General features: G+C 42.9%; 1 long non-coding RNA gene and 1 pseudogene across 1 annotated transcript; both read left to right on the top strand.

Annotated features, from left to right (window-relative positions):
• The first annotated feature begins 8,084 nt into the window (after positions 1–8,084).
• LOC130859206 (p53 apoptosis effector related to PMP-22-like) lies at positions 8,085–10,226 on the top strand (annotated as a pseudogene).
• A 391-nt stretch (positions 10,227–10,617) lies between these two features.
• Positions 10,618–14,536, top strand: LOC130859396 (uncharacterized). Its single transcript, XR_009055195.1, has 3 exons — positions 10,618–10,711; positions 13,594–13,802; positions 14,281–14,536. It is a non-coding gene; the product is annotated as an uncharacterized LOC130859396 (long non-coding RNA).
• The last annotated feature ends 1,369 nt before the right edge of the window (positions 14,537–15,905 follow it).

Genomic DNA, 15,905 nt, shown 5'->3' on the forward strand with positions numbered 1-15,905 from the left:
TTGTGCATAACTCAGCATTCTGCTGGGACAGGGAGCAAATGCTAAAGTTGCTTAAGTCTCAGCTAATGGCTCATCCAAATCCCGGACAAATCTTGACCAGAGGCTCTAGGGAACTCGGGAATCTCATACTCGGTTAAAATACAAATAACCTGCGAGAGTCAGGATCTTATTGCCGGTACTCTGTGTGGGTGTCCTTGCATGGGCAGTGGCAATGATTTGTGTGTGGGCTGCTGTTTCCATTTCCAGAGGGCAGAGCTCATGTTTGGGCTAGTAGGGTGTTCCCCACTCAATAAACAAAATGTGGCCACAACAGGACTGGGGCAAAACGGTGAAGGGAAAGATCACTGAACTAGAGGTCAGGGGACCTGGGTCCTAATTCCATCATGACCACTAACTCCTTGTATGACCTTGAAAAGATCCCTTGCCCTTCTATTTATTAATTATGAGAGAGGTAGCCAGATAGGGATTTTGAATTGTGTTCCCTGTTACCCTAGGGTTTCTAGAAATTCTGGGGCTTCAAGAGCATCAGTGGGTCAAGAGGACAAGGGAGTGGTAGTTTGGGATTTTATGTTATCCCCCTCTTATCTTTTCCTACCTTCAACCAGAACAGCCCCCACTTTCATCTTTTTATACACCGAGGTTCTACAGTAGCTTTCTTGGAAAATCATCTAACTTGTCTCCCTCCACCATGTTCCTTTTCCATACAGGTCAGCTGAGTCCCAGAGAAGTAAAGCAACTTGACCAAGGTCATCCGGCAGAGATGGTACTAAAGTCTCTTTTCTGATAACACCGACAATTATTTGGTCATCCAGGAATGTGTCATGCCCCATATCTTGTAGATTTGGAACATATATGGCTCTTCAATTCTGAAAAGGGGCAAGCTGAAGGTAGGGCAGTGAGTAGGGGTTCGGAATCCATCGGCAAAGACACCCAAGTGCCAGCTCTTGCAAAGTCCACCTGAAGTCTGGGCAATGCCCAGTGGAGAAGCTGACACAGGATTGGGTCCTTGATGACTCCACTCCCTATTGACAAAGATGGGGACCCAAGCCAAAGCAAAGAGACCCATTGGTCACTCTGAGGTCTTTCTAGAGTGCTTGTCAATTTCTCCACCCTGTACCTCCTTAGCCTCTGCCCCAGAAGTCAATATGGCAGCAATAAAAGTTTCTTTACCCTTATTTTTTTTAATTAATAGACAATTTTTAAAGAAAAAATGAGCAGAAAGCACAGAGAGCCCCCATATACCCCCTCTCTATTCTCAGGTTTCTGTGGTATGTTTGTTATAATTGATGAACCAATATTGACACGTTATTATTAACTAAAGTCCAAAGTTTACATTAGAGGTTACTCTTTGAGTTGTACATTCTCTGAGTTTTGATGAACACATAATATCATATATCCATCATTACAGTACCATACAGAATAGTTTCACTGTCCTAAAAAATCCCCTGTGCTACACTGATTGATCTTTCTCCTCTCTCCCTACCCTCAAACTTCTGGCAACCACCGTTTTTTTTTTTTTTTTTTACTGACTCTATAGTTTTGCCTTTTCCAGAAGTCATATAGTTGGAACCATACAGTATGTAGCTTTTTCAGACTGGCTTCTTTCACTAAGAAATATGCATTTAAGTTTCCTCTGTCAACCAAATAATAATAACAATAATAATAATAATGCAAGAGGCTGAAAATAAGAATAGAGCTTATCTGGGGGTCTTAAAAATTGCAATTTGGGAGATACAGATTCAGGTAACCCTAAAAGAGTGTTCCAGAGAAGAGGAAGAGTCAGGGGTTTATAAAGACAAAAAAGCCATGAGATTGTTAAAAGTGGCCTGGCGAGAACTGTGATCGACTCTGATGAGTCAGAAAATATTTGTCCTTAAGGACTCATGAATTGTTTTAGGGTGGGGGTCTGATAAATAGACAGACTGTCACAAGTTTTTTAGAGGAAGTGTCCGATAAGTATCTTGAGTTTCTGGCAGATGTTTTGGATGACTTCATCAGGTCAGAACATCAGATTCCATTCAGACTGAGATGTGCGTTAAGTCACACTTCCTTACTGGCCTGCCAGCTCCATCTTAGAGAGCTCTCTTAGCAATACCAACTCCATTTTGATTTTCCTTTCACACCTGCATGTCTTTTCATGGTTTAATAGCTCATTTTTTTTAACAGCAAATAATATTCCATTGTTTGGATGTAGGATGTAACACAGTTTATTTATCTATTTACCTATTGAAGGACATCTTGTTCACTTTAAATTTTGGCAATATGAATAAAGCTATTATAAACATTCATGTGCAGGTTTTTGTGTGGACATAACTTTTCTATTCATTTGGGTAAATACCTAGGAGTGTGACTGCTGGATCATATGCTAAGAGACTGTTTATTTTTATAAGAAACTACCAAACTGTCTTCCAAAGTGGCTGTCCCATTTTGCATTCCCACTGTCATAGTATTTTAAATGTTGGCTATTAAATGTTGTTCCAAGTAAAGAAAAAATTTTAAACTCTAAATTATTGGCATGAATTTTACTGTTCATTTTTATATTGTGCAATGCCAGTTTTAAATGCAACTCTAAAAACATTCACGCATATGCACAATCACTAAAATTACACAATTTGTGTTTTGTAGCTTGTACACGCATGCGTACCTCATTCTCACCAAAAGAGTAGAAACACTGCACAAAACTAACTCAAGTGGTTTTGATTTGTGTACATTCTACCAAAGCTCCCTACCTTCAATTTAATAGGCAAGAAAGGACTCAAAAGACAAGGAACGATGCACTGCCCTGTCCTTCTCCTTCTGTCATCATTACAGCATACATGGTTGGCTAGAACAGGAAATAACAGGAGTAAGAAAGATTCCTCTGTCGTTCTCCTTAGAATTGCCACTGCCTTCTTTCTGCCTTTAAAGCAAGTTGATTTGAATGGAAAGCATAGTTTTTCAGGGCAGTCAGCCCCCTTCTTAGTCAGCTGTCGTCCTGTTAATACGAAACAAGAGTAGGGAATTCTGCTGTTCAGTGAGACTCAAAGTGCCCAGCTTTTGTAACACACTTTTACTCATTTTGAGTCTCACTGAATTGTCACACATGGTGTCCACTGGAATTCAGTGCTCCGGGGGCATCCCAAATGCTCCATGTGAATGGGGCAGCGAGGAGCAGGGGACACATATTTTGCACAGATCTGCTCTGTTCACGGGTAGGTTCCAAATGTCCTACCCATCTTAACTCACAAAACATAAGTTCACACATAAAATCACTGTAAATTTCAAGATGGCTAGTAGAGCACTGAATCAAGCACAGAGTCCTTTTGAGTGTGGCGCTTGGTGAGAGTCCACAAGCTGAACACCCGTGAAGCTGGCCCTGAGTTTCCTTGAGAACGTTCTGCTGCATTCCGGTCATAGCTCTGTCCTGATAATCTACTGTATCACCCCCTTCCCCCCTTTGCTTCCAGGAGGTGGTAGAAACAGAGCTCTTCCTCCCATCATCCACCTAATGTTTAAACCAGAAACCTGAACACCATTCTGTATCCTCTCTCTCCCTCAAAGTCCACATTCGATCACCAACCATTATTAATGCTCCTGTGGAAGCATCTCTTGGCTCCTCCCATCTCCCATCTCCACCGCTGCCACATGGTTCCGCCTACAACCCCTGCAATAGCTGCCTGATTGATTTCCCTGCTCCCACTTCTTCCTTTGGGCGGAACCCCAGACAGCAGCCAGAATGAGCTTGCTAAGAATAAAATCAAGTCCGGTTGCTTTCCTGCATAAAATCCTTTGGTGGCCCCCAGAGTCCTCAAGATCAAGGCTTATTCTGACCATGGCTTCTAGACTCCTTCCCGTCCAGCTCCCGCCTCTCTTTCCAGCAACACTTCTTACTGTTCACCCCTCATTTTTGGTGCTCCAAAAAGTTGAACAATGCACATTTCTTTGAACATATCTTGGGTTTCCTTCCTTCAGTTATCCTTACTCATTCCTTTCAAGCCTCAGTTATGTCTCCCTCTACCATGTCTATTACCACTCCCATCGTAAAACACTTTCAAAGCTGTATCACAGTGACATATTTGCATCTCTCACTAGACTCTAAGCTCCCAAGAGCACAGGGATCTTGTCTGAATCACTACAGTGTCCCTAGCACATCAAATGCAGTGACTTTCACAGAGTCATCACTCCATAACAGTGTGTCAAAAGAATAAGCTCTCCCTGGGCCAGCTGTGGCCTCCTGTCACAAGTGAGATAAAAGCTCCTGAGTGGATGATGGGGTGAGTTGAGTGGTACCCAGCCCATCTCCTCATTTCCCTGGGGCCAGCCTTGGCTAATTCATTCACATCCCTTGGCAGGCTGTGCGTGAATCTTTATGGGGGTTTCCTGGGCAAATGCTTAGCAACTTTCCATTTGTCAACAACAAGCCAGGAGGCTAAAGGCCAGAGAGAATTACTAACCTGCATGTGAAATCAAGATTTTCAGGGACATCTGCTTGTTTGGCCCAATCCAGTTTTTCCAAGCAGGGTCCACCTAATCTGGCACAGCAATAGAGAGGGAAAGGAAGGAGGGTAATTGATGTCATTTCCATCAGAAAATGTCAACACTGCACACAGAATGGTTAATCCAGAATGAAACAGCATTTGCTCAAAATTGATTTAACACTTTTCTCAAAGCACCTCAGATCGTTGCAAAATCTCTCTGTGCTATTAAAAAAAAAAAAAAAGAAAGAAAGAAAAAAAGAAAAAACAAAACAAAAAAACCCAGCAGTTTGGAGTTGGGAACAAAGAGTCCCAGAATAGTTGCATTTCCACACCACAGTCATAGCAAAACAATCCTTTGGAAAATGCTTTTAGGTTAACAAGTCTATTTACTTGTCTTATTGGGTCCTTGAGACAATGCAAGAGTTCCCTGCAGCCTTTGATACCAAGTCCAAATCCTCTGCCTGCTTTTGCGGTAATCCTTGGTCTCAGTCTCTGCCTCTACCCCTTCTCTGTCTCATGTCCGTGGGTCCCATGTTATTCAGGCTCCACTCCTAGGACACATGTTCTAGGAGCACCCATGCTCACGTGGTCTTCGTGGCTTCACAGGTACTCTCTACTACAATGGATCTCACCTGGTATTTTCTCTCTGGTTATTTTACAAAATTTGCCTTTGGCCTTTTGTAGTTTTGCTGTGGTGTATCTTAAAGAATATTTGGTTTTATTTCTCTCCTTTGGAGTTTGTTGTGATTCCTGATTCTAAACCTTCTCATCTTTCATCAGTTCTCAGGCATCTTCCCTTCAAACATGGCTTCACCTTATTCCTTCTATTTTCTGGAAATTTTATTAGATACATGGGAGACTTTCTCATTTCTCCTCCATATCGCCTAATATCCATTTCATAGTTTCCATCCCTGGGTTCCCTCTGCAAAATTTCCTAGACTTACCTCCAAGTTCAATCCTTCTTTCTTCAGTTCTGTCTAATCTACTATTTAGTTTGTTGGCTGAATTTTAAATTTCAGTGAGTATTTTTTTTATTTCAAAGGAAAAGTGCTATTTGTTTTATTTTTTAAGTCTGCCTTATTTTGTTCACTTTCTAGATATGTACTAGGTTTTTGAAGCCTTACTTTATGCTATTAGTCATTTTAACATGCTAAGTTTGTGGTCTCCTTGGATGTTTCTATAATCTAAGTTTCTGGGAGGTCAAGTCCTATTGTTGGTTGGATCTGTGGACTCCAGCTCATGGTTTTCCCTTGCGTGTTGTGTGATTTCGGATTGTGAGCTCATCTTCAGCAGGGCTTTAATCGGGAGAAACCAGTATCATCAAAGTGTTTGCTTCTAACAGAGTATTATTGGCCCAGACCAAATTTTATGTCATTTCTTAGCCCAGGGGTTTCTAGGTTGTACAGGAACTATTTATTCAAACCCCAAACCCACTAAAGGCTTATGCCAGTGGTTTCAAATTCTTAAGGGAGACATTTTCCCCTCCAGACCTAGAGCTCAGTTCAATATAAACAAGCTTTCTTCTCGTTTTTTTTTTATTGTTAGAGATTGACTATTTCTGGTCTAAGATTGTTTAAAGGATGTTGTCCTTCCATGGTCTTGGCTTTATGTGGAAGTCTAAGTGCCAACCCTCCACCTCCCAGAGGCTCAAGATCTCGTTTCTTGTCCCTGAACAGTATGAAAACCCAAACCCCTGTAAATAAAACCAGCTCTCACACCAGCACCGCTCCTCCACCCCCATGGTAACTGCAAGGATAGCCCATGTGCTTACTTTTCTAACTTTCAGTTCCCTCTTGGTTTCTGGCTCCTGGAGGCTTTTTGTACACTCAGCCATGTTAATAACAGATAGTATTTCTTGCATGTAAGCACCACACACCATACTAAGTGCTTACACATATTAACTTATTTAACTCCAGTAATATCTCTTGAGGTAGGTACTGTTATCATCAGTCTCATTTTCATATAAGAAAATTGAGGCACAGAGAAGCAAAGTAACTTGCCCAGGCTTTCATTGTTAGTAAGTGAAAAAGCGCAGATTGAAACATAGGCAACCTGGCTTCAGAGCCTGTGTTCTTTGTCAATACTCTACACCATCTTATTTAGGATATGTAGGTGTTTTTGTAATGGGAAACTATTTAGACTCCATATTGCATGTTCACACTGTTTCTCCCCAAAGTAAGTGAAAAATAACTGTGTGAATTGAAGTGCTTTCTGTCAAACAGGCAGCCTGGTGATTTTTATCAGCTAGTCTCATAAAGTTGAAGCCTAGGGACTTCTCTGGCTGTCCAATGGGTAAGACTCTGTGCTCCCAATGCAAGGGGCCCAGGTTCAATTCCCGGTCGGGGGACTAGATCCCACATACATGCCACAACTAAGAGTCTGCAGGCCACAATTAAAAGATCCCACATGCTGCAATGAAGAGCCAGCACAGCCTAAATAAATAAATAAATAAATATCTTTTTTTTTTTTTTTTTAAGTTGAAGCCTGTATCTTGGGGGAGAAGCTAAAATTGAGGCTCTATTATAGGCACTTCTGCTCGCTCAAAGTAGATGACTTAGATTTGGGGAGATTTTAGTCCAGCAGGGTCATCAGGGACTTTGGAGACAGGCTTTTCCAAGGCTTGGACCATGGACCATCTGCATCAGAATAAATCCAAGATACTTCTTAAAAATGCAGACTTTGAGACCCTACCGCAAACTTACTGAGTCAGAATTCTTAGGGTTGGACCCAGAAATCTGCCTTTTAAAAATAATCTCTCCATGAGTTTCTCATTCTAGTGATCACTGGTGTTTGACAACCACTGCTCAGCATTTGCTTTGGAGGCCAACCTGGGTCTACATTCCTTCTCAAGATGTGACCTTGACAGGCACAGCAAAGCCCCGTTACCCTCCTTTTATGATCTGCAACCACACACTTAGCATACAGATGAGAAAGCAAGCCCACAGAAGAGGGCCCTCTGTTGGGCTCCATTGTACCTAGGTTTCTCCTGGCACACCAAGCATCACCCTATGGTATACTTAATTGTCATGATGACTGGTCTGTCTTCCCATATAGTCTGTGCAGGTAGAAAATATTCCTTGGTCAGCTTTACTCCCCCAGTGCAAACCATGGTACCTGACATGTGGCCATCACTCAGTGTTTGTTGAATGAATGGATAAGTTGAGTTGAATTGCTCAAGAACCACCTGCTAATCAATGATAATGTGACAGCTAGAGCCCAGGTGTTAATTTTCCCAGGAAGACTTTAAATCTTCCAATCCTGCCATCCCAGCAGCCATTTTTCTCCCATTCTTTGAGAGGATGATAGGATTTCCCTTTTTTTCTTTTCTCTTTTCTTTTTCTTTTCTTTTCTTTTCTTTTTTTTTTTTTTTTTTTTTTTGCCAAAAGCAGGTCTGAGATATGGGACAGCCACTCATTCCTTTTCAGCCCCTGAATCCCACTGTGATACAAGGATTGCTGTCCAGGTACCTCCCCGGGAGGGGAGTGAGGGCAGACCCTTTAGGAGCTGTGATGAGGGAATCATTCAGAAGTGTTGTAGCCCAGACAATGATGTAAAGGGCTCAGCAGTCTCCAGACACAATGTTCATGCTTGTTGCTGCTGGAAGGCAGGGAAGCTGGCTGGGCTGAGATGCCAGTAAGCTCCCACTGTCTTCCTCCTCCAATCATGATCCTTTGACCTGCAGGCTTGCTCCCTCGTGTCTGCAGTTCTAGGGAAGGCTGGCAAGGAGGCCCCGTATCAGGGGAACTAACCCCTATTTCCCATCAATACTCCCAGCCCACTGATGTCTCTCAGAGGAATCTCAATCCAAATGCCTTTCTTCGCACCAGGGTTTGCCCCAAGAATTCAGTCCCAAGTTTAGCCAGCTAGCTTAGGGTTGCTCTTTTGGGAAGAGGAGAAGGAGTTCGCTGAAGTCTCCCAGTTTGTTTTTGTGTGAAACGTTCTATTCTAGCTCTTCCTATGCGCCAGGCACTGTCTGCGTTCCTCTGCAGGTTACTGAGATAAACAGAACTCGGACCGCACCCCGACTGTTCAGATGGAAGACTGATATTCACACACATTTAACACACCCCATTGCCAGCTCATCACTCAGGGAACATTTCAGCCTCACCTTCTCCTGCCTGAACAATTTTCATCCTTTGATGTCTCTCTGAGGGAGTCACATCCTGGGTGGTGTTGTTTTAGTGCTCACAGGGACTACGTGACGAGGGGCACTGAAGCTCTGGAGGTGACCTGCATGCTTCAGGGTCATAGAATCCCAGGCTTCCTCACAGAGCATCCCTGTGCAGGAATCTAGAAATAGCAAGAATGCTCCTGCCTTCCTCACATGTCTCACTCCTGCTCTGTCTGTCTGCAGTCTCTTCACCTCCCTTGTGTCACCCTGACTCACACTTGACTGTGTTCTCAGTTTTCACTAATCTGGAAGCCTCTTGTGATGCTGTTACTGGGGAGTTGGCAGGAATGGAGAATTCTCAGCAGTTATCAGTTGCCTTCTCCTCACCCCCGCAAAATCTCCAGGGGATTAAGGAGGCAGACGTGTCCCAAGACACTAGGACATCAAACATCAAGGGGTCTGCCTAGAAGTTTCCTGTCCTCTGTTCATAGACACTTGTATTTGTTTTTTGTTCAGATGCATTTATTTAAGATAAAAGGGAAGGTACTGGCTCAAGAGTGGGCTGAAAACTCTGGCATGGAGCTGAAGCATGATGAAGAGACATTAATTACTTCCCCAGGCCCCAATTTCTCTCTCCTCCTCTCTCAGCTCTGCTAACTCTGGTTGGCTCCGTCTCAGACCTGTTCTTCCCCAGGGGAGGCAAGATGGTCCAGGCCCTCATCTCACCTCCAGTCCAATTCCAATGGAAGTGACAGGACTGGTTCTCACTGGCTCTCATTGGTCTGGATTTGGTCACATGACCACCCAAACCTATTACCATTGTCAGGAGAACCTGGTTCATCCATCGGCCAGATCTGAGCTTCCTGCTGCACCCTCTTGGGGGTGGGGTCAGCTCCACCAGGACCATGCAGACTGGAAGAAAAATGGAAGTGGGGAAGGAGGAGACCAATGCAATGTTTGTAACAGTTAATATTTTGAGCACTATAAACACTTTCCATGCGTGACGTTGCTTGGTACCTACCTCTAAGGTACCAATATTTAACGATAAGAAAACCCAAATTTGACTCTCCGCCGGTGTCGGAGCCCCGCGCGCTCCTCTCCTCCCTGCCGCCACCGTGGAGATACTGAGCTGCGGCCTGGCCTGGGAGCGCTGCAGGTGGGTCCTGTCCCTGCTCCTGCTCGGCGCCATCGTTTTCAGTACCATCGCGCTGGGCCGCCTGCAGCTGGCTGCAGTGGAACGAGGAAGCGAGACATCCTCGCTGTGGTGGCGGTATGCACCACCAGATGGCAACTGTGACAGCCTCCTGCAGTATGCGTGAGGAAAGGCAGCCACCGCCCTGCTCTTCTGCGGCTTCATCATCCTGGTGATCTGTTTCATCCTCTCCTTCTTCGCCCTCTGCTGTCCCCAAATGCTTGTCTTCCTGAGAGTGATTGGAGGCCTCCTGGCCCTGGCTGCTGTGTTCCAGATCATCTTCCTGGTAATTCACCCTGTGAAGTATACCCAGGCCTTTAGGCTTCGTGAGAACACTGCTGTCACTTATAACTGGGCCTATGGCTTCATCCTGATCTGCTGTGCCTTCTTCTCCTGTTGCCTCCCCAACTATGAAGATGACCTGCTGGGCAATGCCAAGCCCAGGTGCACCTACACAACTGCCTAAGGTGGAGAATGCACAGAAGAGCACCACTGCTGCTGGGATGAATTCCAGGGAAAAACGGTTTTCCCAGAATACTTTGAACCTATTTTGGGACAGTGTTCATACCATAAAACTATAGTCAAAATGCTGAAATAGTTTGGGAGAGAATATTTCTTAAATGGTGTTATAGTTTCACATTCATCTTTTATATATGTTTTGTAGAGTTAAACAACACTTACTTCTTTTAACTAATTACCTAATTACTAATATGCCAATGTTTCCTTATATCTAGCCATACCATTTCTCTTGCATCTATAAAAGGATGTGAGTATGAAACTAACCACATAATTTACAAGGTAAAAATGAGAAGGCTTCAAAGATTTGAGTAATCTGATCAGGTTTCTCTTTTTCCCGGATGGAACGGACTGGGTCTATTCAGGACTAAGGAGAAAGGAAGATGTTGGTAAAAATTGCCAGTGACCAGTACTCTAAATAAAAGCTACAAAAAAGTAAGTATTTTTTCAAACCTTCAGCTATTTAAAGAAGCAAAATCATTTCCTAAATACATAGCATTTTTGAGAATTTCTAATTAATATTGTGAATAATTGATTTGGGACTAAGCTTCCTGTTAACTTTATATGGCGCCTAAGAAAGTATTCTTTCATGGCCAAAGCCTGCTGCAGTAGTAAGGACTCCATAAGTGGTGAAATCTTAAGATGAGATTTTCTCTTTTAAAGTGGTTTGTAGGGTTGGGGTGTGGTAAAATGCTATACTAGTAATTCTGTGCTGCTATATGTTCTACACTAGAGTAGATTGGATTAAAAGGTGGACTGGTCTAATTCGTCATAACCTCTAGGCGGATTAAGTTGTCAGTAAAGCATTAGGAGGACCATTCTCGTCAAAAAAGTAACATTAAAACAGCCTAAAGGGCTTCCTAGGTGACGCAGTGGTTAAGAATCCGCCTGCCAATGCAGGGGACACGGGTTCGAGCCCTGCTCCAGGAAGATCCCACATGCCACAGAGCAACTAAGCCCATGTGCCACAGCTATTGAGCCTGTGCTTTAGAGCCTGTGAGCCACAACTATTGAGCCTGCGCTTTAGAGCCTGTAAGCCACAACTATTGAGTCCATGTGCTGCAACTACTGAAGCCCACGTGCCTAGAGCCCGTGCTCCACAACAAGAGAAGCCACGGCCATGAGGAGCCTGTGCACCACAACGAAGAGTAGCCCCCACTCACCTCAAATAAAGAAAGCCCACGCACAGCAACAAAGACCCAACACAGCCAATAAAAACAAACAAACAAACAAACAAACAAAAACAGCCTAAAGAGAAGAAATGGCTTGAATTTTTCATCTTAGGCTTGACCTGGCTCTAATCATGTAGACAAAGCTTCTGATGGATTGCAACTCTAAGCAAAAACTTAAATATGATTAAAAACCTGGTTTTCCTTGGTAAACAAATTTTTAAAAATATGATGTAAACATGCAACAGGAGAATTCAGGGATGTGGGGTTTCTCTGAATGGCAAATATGATATATTATGTGGATTATTATTTTTTTTTACTATTTGTACTTACATAATGAAAACCAATTCTTTTTATATATCAAATTATTATTTTGTAAGTTGTAAGATTAAGCAATTTTCATGATGAATTTTCCCAATAAATCAAGTGTTCTAAAAAAAAAGAAAAAAGAGAAAAAGAAAGAAAACCCAAATTTTATCCCAAATGGTGGAGAAGGGGCTGAGACCACAGCTCTTCCTGATTTCAGAGCCATTCTCATTCTATTTTACCTATAAATCACTCCCCCTTACTAACCACTCAATCTTAAAAATCCAGTCTTCTGCTACCTCTCTTTCTCCCTTATCCCCTCATCCAAGTGTCATCAGATCCTGTTGTTTCTTTCCCCCTACTAGCCCCTACACCTAGGTTCTACTCCAGCTGTACTTGCCCTGCCATCCCGGTACCCCTGCCCCAGGCTGCCTTCATCACCTGTCTCCCAAATAAAGACAGTATTCCTAAGGGGTCCTGGAGTCCTTACCAAAGGACCCCACACTGATGGGCTCAGACTGGGCACAGTTCATAGACCTGCCTCATTTAGCCTGGTTTTTTGTTCCTTTGTTTTTGGTGTTTTTTTGAACCACTACTTATTAATTGGTGGAAGAGTCCTCAAACTTCTTTATTTATTTATTTATTGTCTGCGTTGGGTCTTGGTTGCTGCACATGGGCTTTCTTTAGTTGTGGTGTGCAGTGGCTTCTTTTGTTGCGGAGCATGAGCTCTAAGCACGTGGGCTTCAGTAGTTGTGGTACGTGGGCTCAGTAGTTGTGGCTCATGGGCTCTAGAGCACAGGCTCAGTAGTTGTGGCACACAGTCTTAGTTGCTCTGTGGCTTGTAGGATCTTCCGGGACCAGGGATCGAACCCGTGTCCTCTGCATTGGCAGGCGGATTCCTAACCACTGCGCCACCAGGGAAGTCCCCAAACTTCATTACTATTTCCAGCTTCCCTTAAAAATTGGAAGATCTGGGGGCTTCCTAGGTGGCACAGTGGTTGAGAATCCTTCTGCCAATGCAGGGGACACGGGTTCAATCCCTGCACCAGGAAGATCCCACATGCCGCAGAGCAACTAAGCCTGTGTGCCACAACTATTGAGCCTGCACTTTAGAGCCCGTGAGCCACAGCTATTGAGCCCATGTGCTGCAGCTACTGAAGCCCATGCGCCTAGAGCCCGTGCTCCACAACAAGAGAAGCCACGGCAATGAGGAGCCCACGCACCACAATGAAGAGTAGCCCCCACTCACCGCAACTAAAGAAAGCCTGCGCACAGCAAAAAAAAGATCCAATACGGCCAATAATATAAATAAATAAATAAATACATAAATACATAAATACATAAATAAATAAATATTAAAAAAATAAAAATTGGAAGATCTGGAAAGGTTTTAGGCAAGTTTTAAAAATTTCTCTGAGTTCAGTTTGCCATCTAAGCTGGAGATAGTAATATCTATCTGATAGGGTTGCTGAGGTCATCATGTGTGGACCCATTACAGAGAAGGTAGGCTCAAATGGGCTCCCTAGGCATTCCTAACTATAAAAATAATCTCCTGGATTCCTGTAGCATATTTCTCCAGGTACCCAAATGGTTCTCACCTGTGTGGTCTCTGTGAGCCTCGAGGTAGTTCTGTGAGGGGGTTAAGAGCAGCTCTGGACACCATTATGCAAAAAGAAAAAGTATGATACTGGGAAACTATGACCTTTTTCTAACATCACACCATCAAGTAGAACCAGGACTAACTGTTCGGTCCAATACATTATCCAGGAAACTTTGTCAAAACATATTTTATAAACATTCTTGCAATATGTACAAGATGTAAACATTTTACAATGTTTACAGGAGAGATTCAGGTGAGACAGAAGGAAGAAGAGTTCTTTGTTCTGCCTGTGACCAGCCACCAAGGGGAAGTTACACAGCCTTCTCTGAGGCTGAAGGATTTAAGGATACTACTCACGCAAATAGCACTCCTGCTGGAAAAACGATATGTCTACCAACACACCATTAATCTAACCAAATGATGTCATCAATTTTACTGTTAGAGACATCAGGTACGATTATTCTCGAGAATAGCATTATGAAATACGTTGAAGCCATTAAAAACAATGAGGCAGATCTGTCTATGTGTACTGAGATATGGCTTACGAAAAAAGTGCAGAACAATAAAAAAAAAGGGGGAAGATCTGGCAATATTAAACCTGCCTCCCTCCACGCCAATAATGCATAAAGCAGCATAGCGGCTGCCTGCCTTAAAAAGGGCATCCTAGCTTCTGTTTGCCCACCTCCCCTTATCGTTCTTCTTTTTCAAAAGTAAAATTTAAATATTAGAAGAAGTACTATATTCACAGATTTTAAAGTCTGAAAGTACAAATGGGGACACAGTGAATAGTCTCCTTTCAACTCCTATCCCATAGCCAAATAGCTCCCCTCTCTTGTAGCCTTGCAGAAATATTCTGTATATACGCAACCAAATACATACACATATGTATTCATACTTTTCCCCTTTTCTTTACAAAAATGATAACTCAGGACTTTCCTAGTGGCACAGTGGTTAAGAATCTGCCTGCCAATGCAGGGGACACAGGTTTGATCCCTGGGCTGGGAAGATCCCACATGCTGCGGAGCAACTAAGAGCTGGTGCGCCACAACTACTGAGCCCACATGCCTAGAGCCCGTGCTCCGCAACAAAGGAAGCCACCACACTGAGAAGCCCATGCACTGCAATGAAGAGTAGCCCCCACTCACTACAACTAGAGAAAGCCCGCGTGCAGCAATGAAGACCGAATGTAACCATAAATTAATTAATTAAAAATTAAATTAAAAAAGATAACTCACTAAAATCCTTGCTCTTTACCTTGCGTCTTCTCTTAATGTCTCTTGGAGATTATTTTGTATCTGTATAAAAAAAAGAGCTTTCTCGTTCTTGCTTTTTTTGTTGTTTTTGTTTGGTTCGGTTGGTGGGGAGTTGTTTGTTTTTGGTTTTTTTGCTGCTGGATAGAATTCCATTCTATGGATATACCATAGTGTATTTAACCAACACCCTACTGAAGGATTTCAGGAATATTTCTAATCATTTGCTATTATCGACATTTCTATAACAAATAATAGTATATAAGTGGTATCTCACACATAAATAAGAATAAATTCTAGAAGTAGAATTGCAGGATCAAAGAGCAGAAGCTAAAATGAAGCTTTAATCACAAGGGACAAAACATGGTATCAAGAAGATTAAAGGTGGGTCTCACTACACTTGCTGCACTACACTGACTGACTCATTTGACGTGCTGCATTCTCTTCCACCAGACAATAAGTTCAAGCAAGGCAAGAATCTGTCTTATTTATCATCACATCTTAGAACGTAGTGTCAATAAATAGCTGCTAAAGGGAGGGAGAGAGGAAAGGAAAAGTATTTTATTTTATTTTATTTTATTTTATTATTTTATTTTATTTTATTTATTTTTTTGGCTACGCTGCACAACACGTGGGATCTTAGTTCCCCGATCAGAGATTGAAAACCCACCCCCTGCTTTGGGAGCTCGGAGTCTTAACTGCCAGGGAAGGCCGGAAGAGTTATTTTAAATAGAGGCTAGTCCTTGGGTACAATGAACTCAGAGACGTCCTGCTTACCCAAAGATGCTGGTTTTTATGACCTAATGAAATAAGAAACCATCAGGCTCCCTAAAAAGTCTCCAGAGTACACCAGAGGGATAAAAGAGAAACTCAACACCAAGGTCAGGCCATAGGAGATTGAACATATTTCCTTCTGAGACAAGGAGCTGTGTTAGAGGCTGCTCTCCTAGTTGACCTGAGTGAAAACAGTATTGTGGATGCCAGACTCGATTCCAGGAAGGGAAAAGCTGAGCTGGAGGTAGAAAGATGGTCCATCAGGGAAAAAGATAATCAACCCTTTGGCCTCATTTTAGTTTTAACTAGATCCACATTTGCTCTCCAGCTTGGCAGAATGATGTTGACAAATGCTTTTTGTTTTCATCCTGATATTCCCCAGATGGTTTCAGGAGTCCCTGAGCAGTATGTGTTGGCACAAGTCTACCCACAGGATCTTCAAGAAAGCTCATCCCTAAGCAAATTCAATAAAACGAAATGAAGAAGTCCTTGGTGCTAGCTAGGATTTTCTCCAAACCCAATGTTAAGGC

Source organism: Hippopotamus amphibius, chromosome 8, assembly GCF_030028045.1.
Source record: "Hippopotamus amphibius kiboko isolate mHipAmp2 chromosome 8, mHipAmp2.hap2, whole genome shotgun sequence".
NCBI lineage: Eukaryota > Metazoa > Chordata > Mammalia > Artiodactyla > Hippopotamidae > Hippopotamus > Hippopotamus amphibius.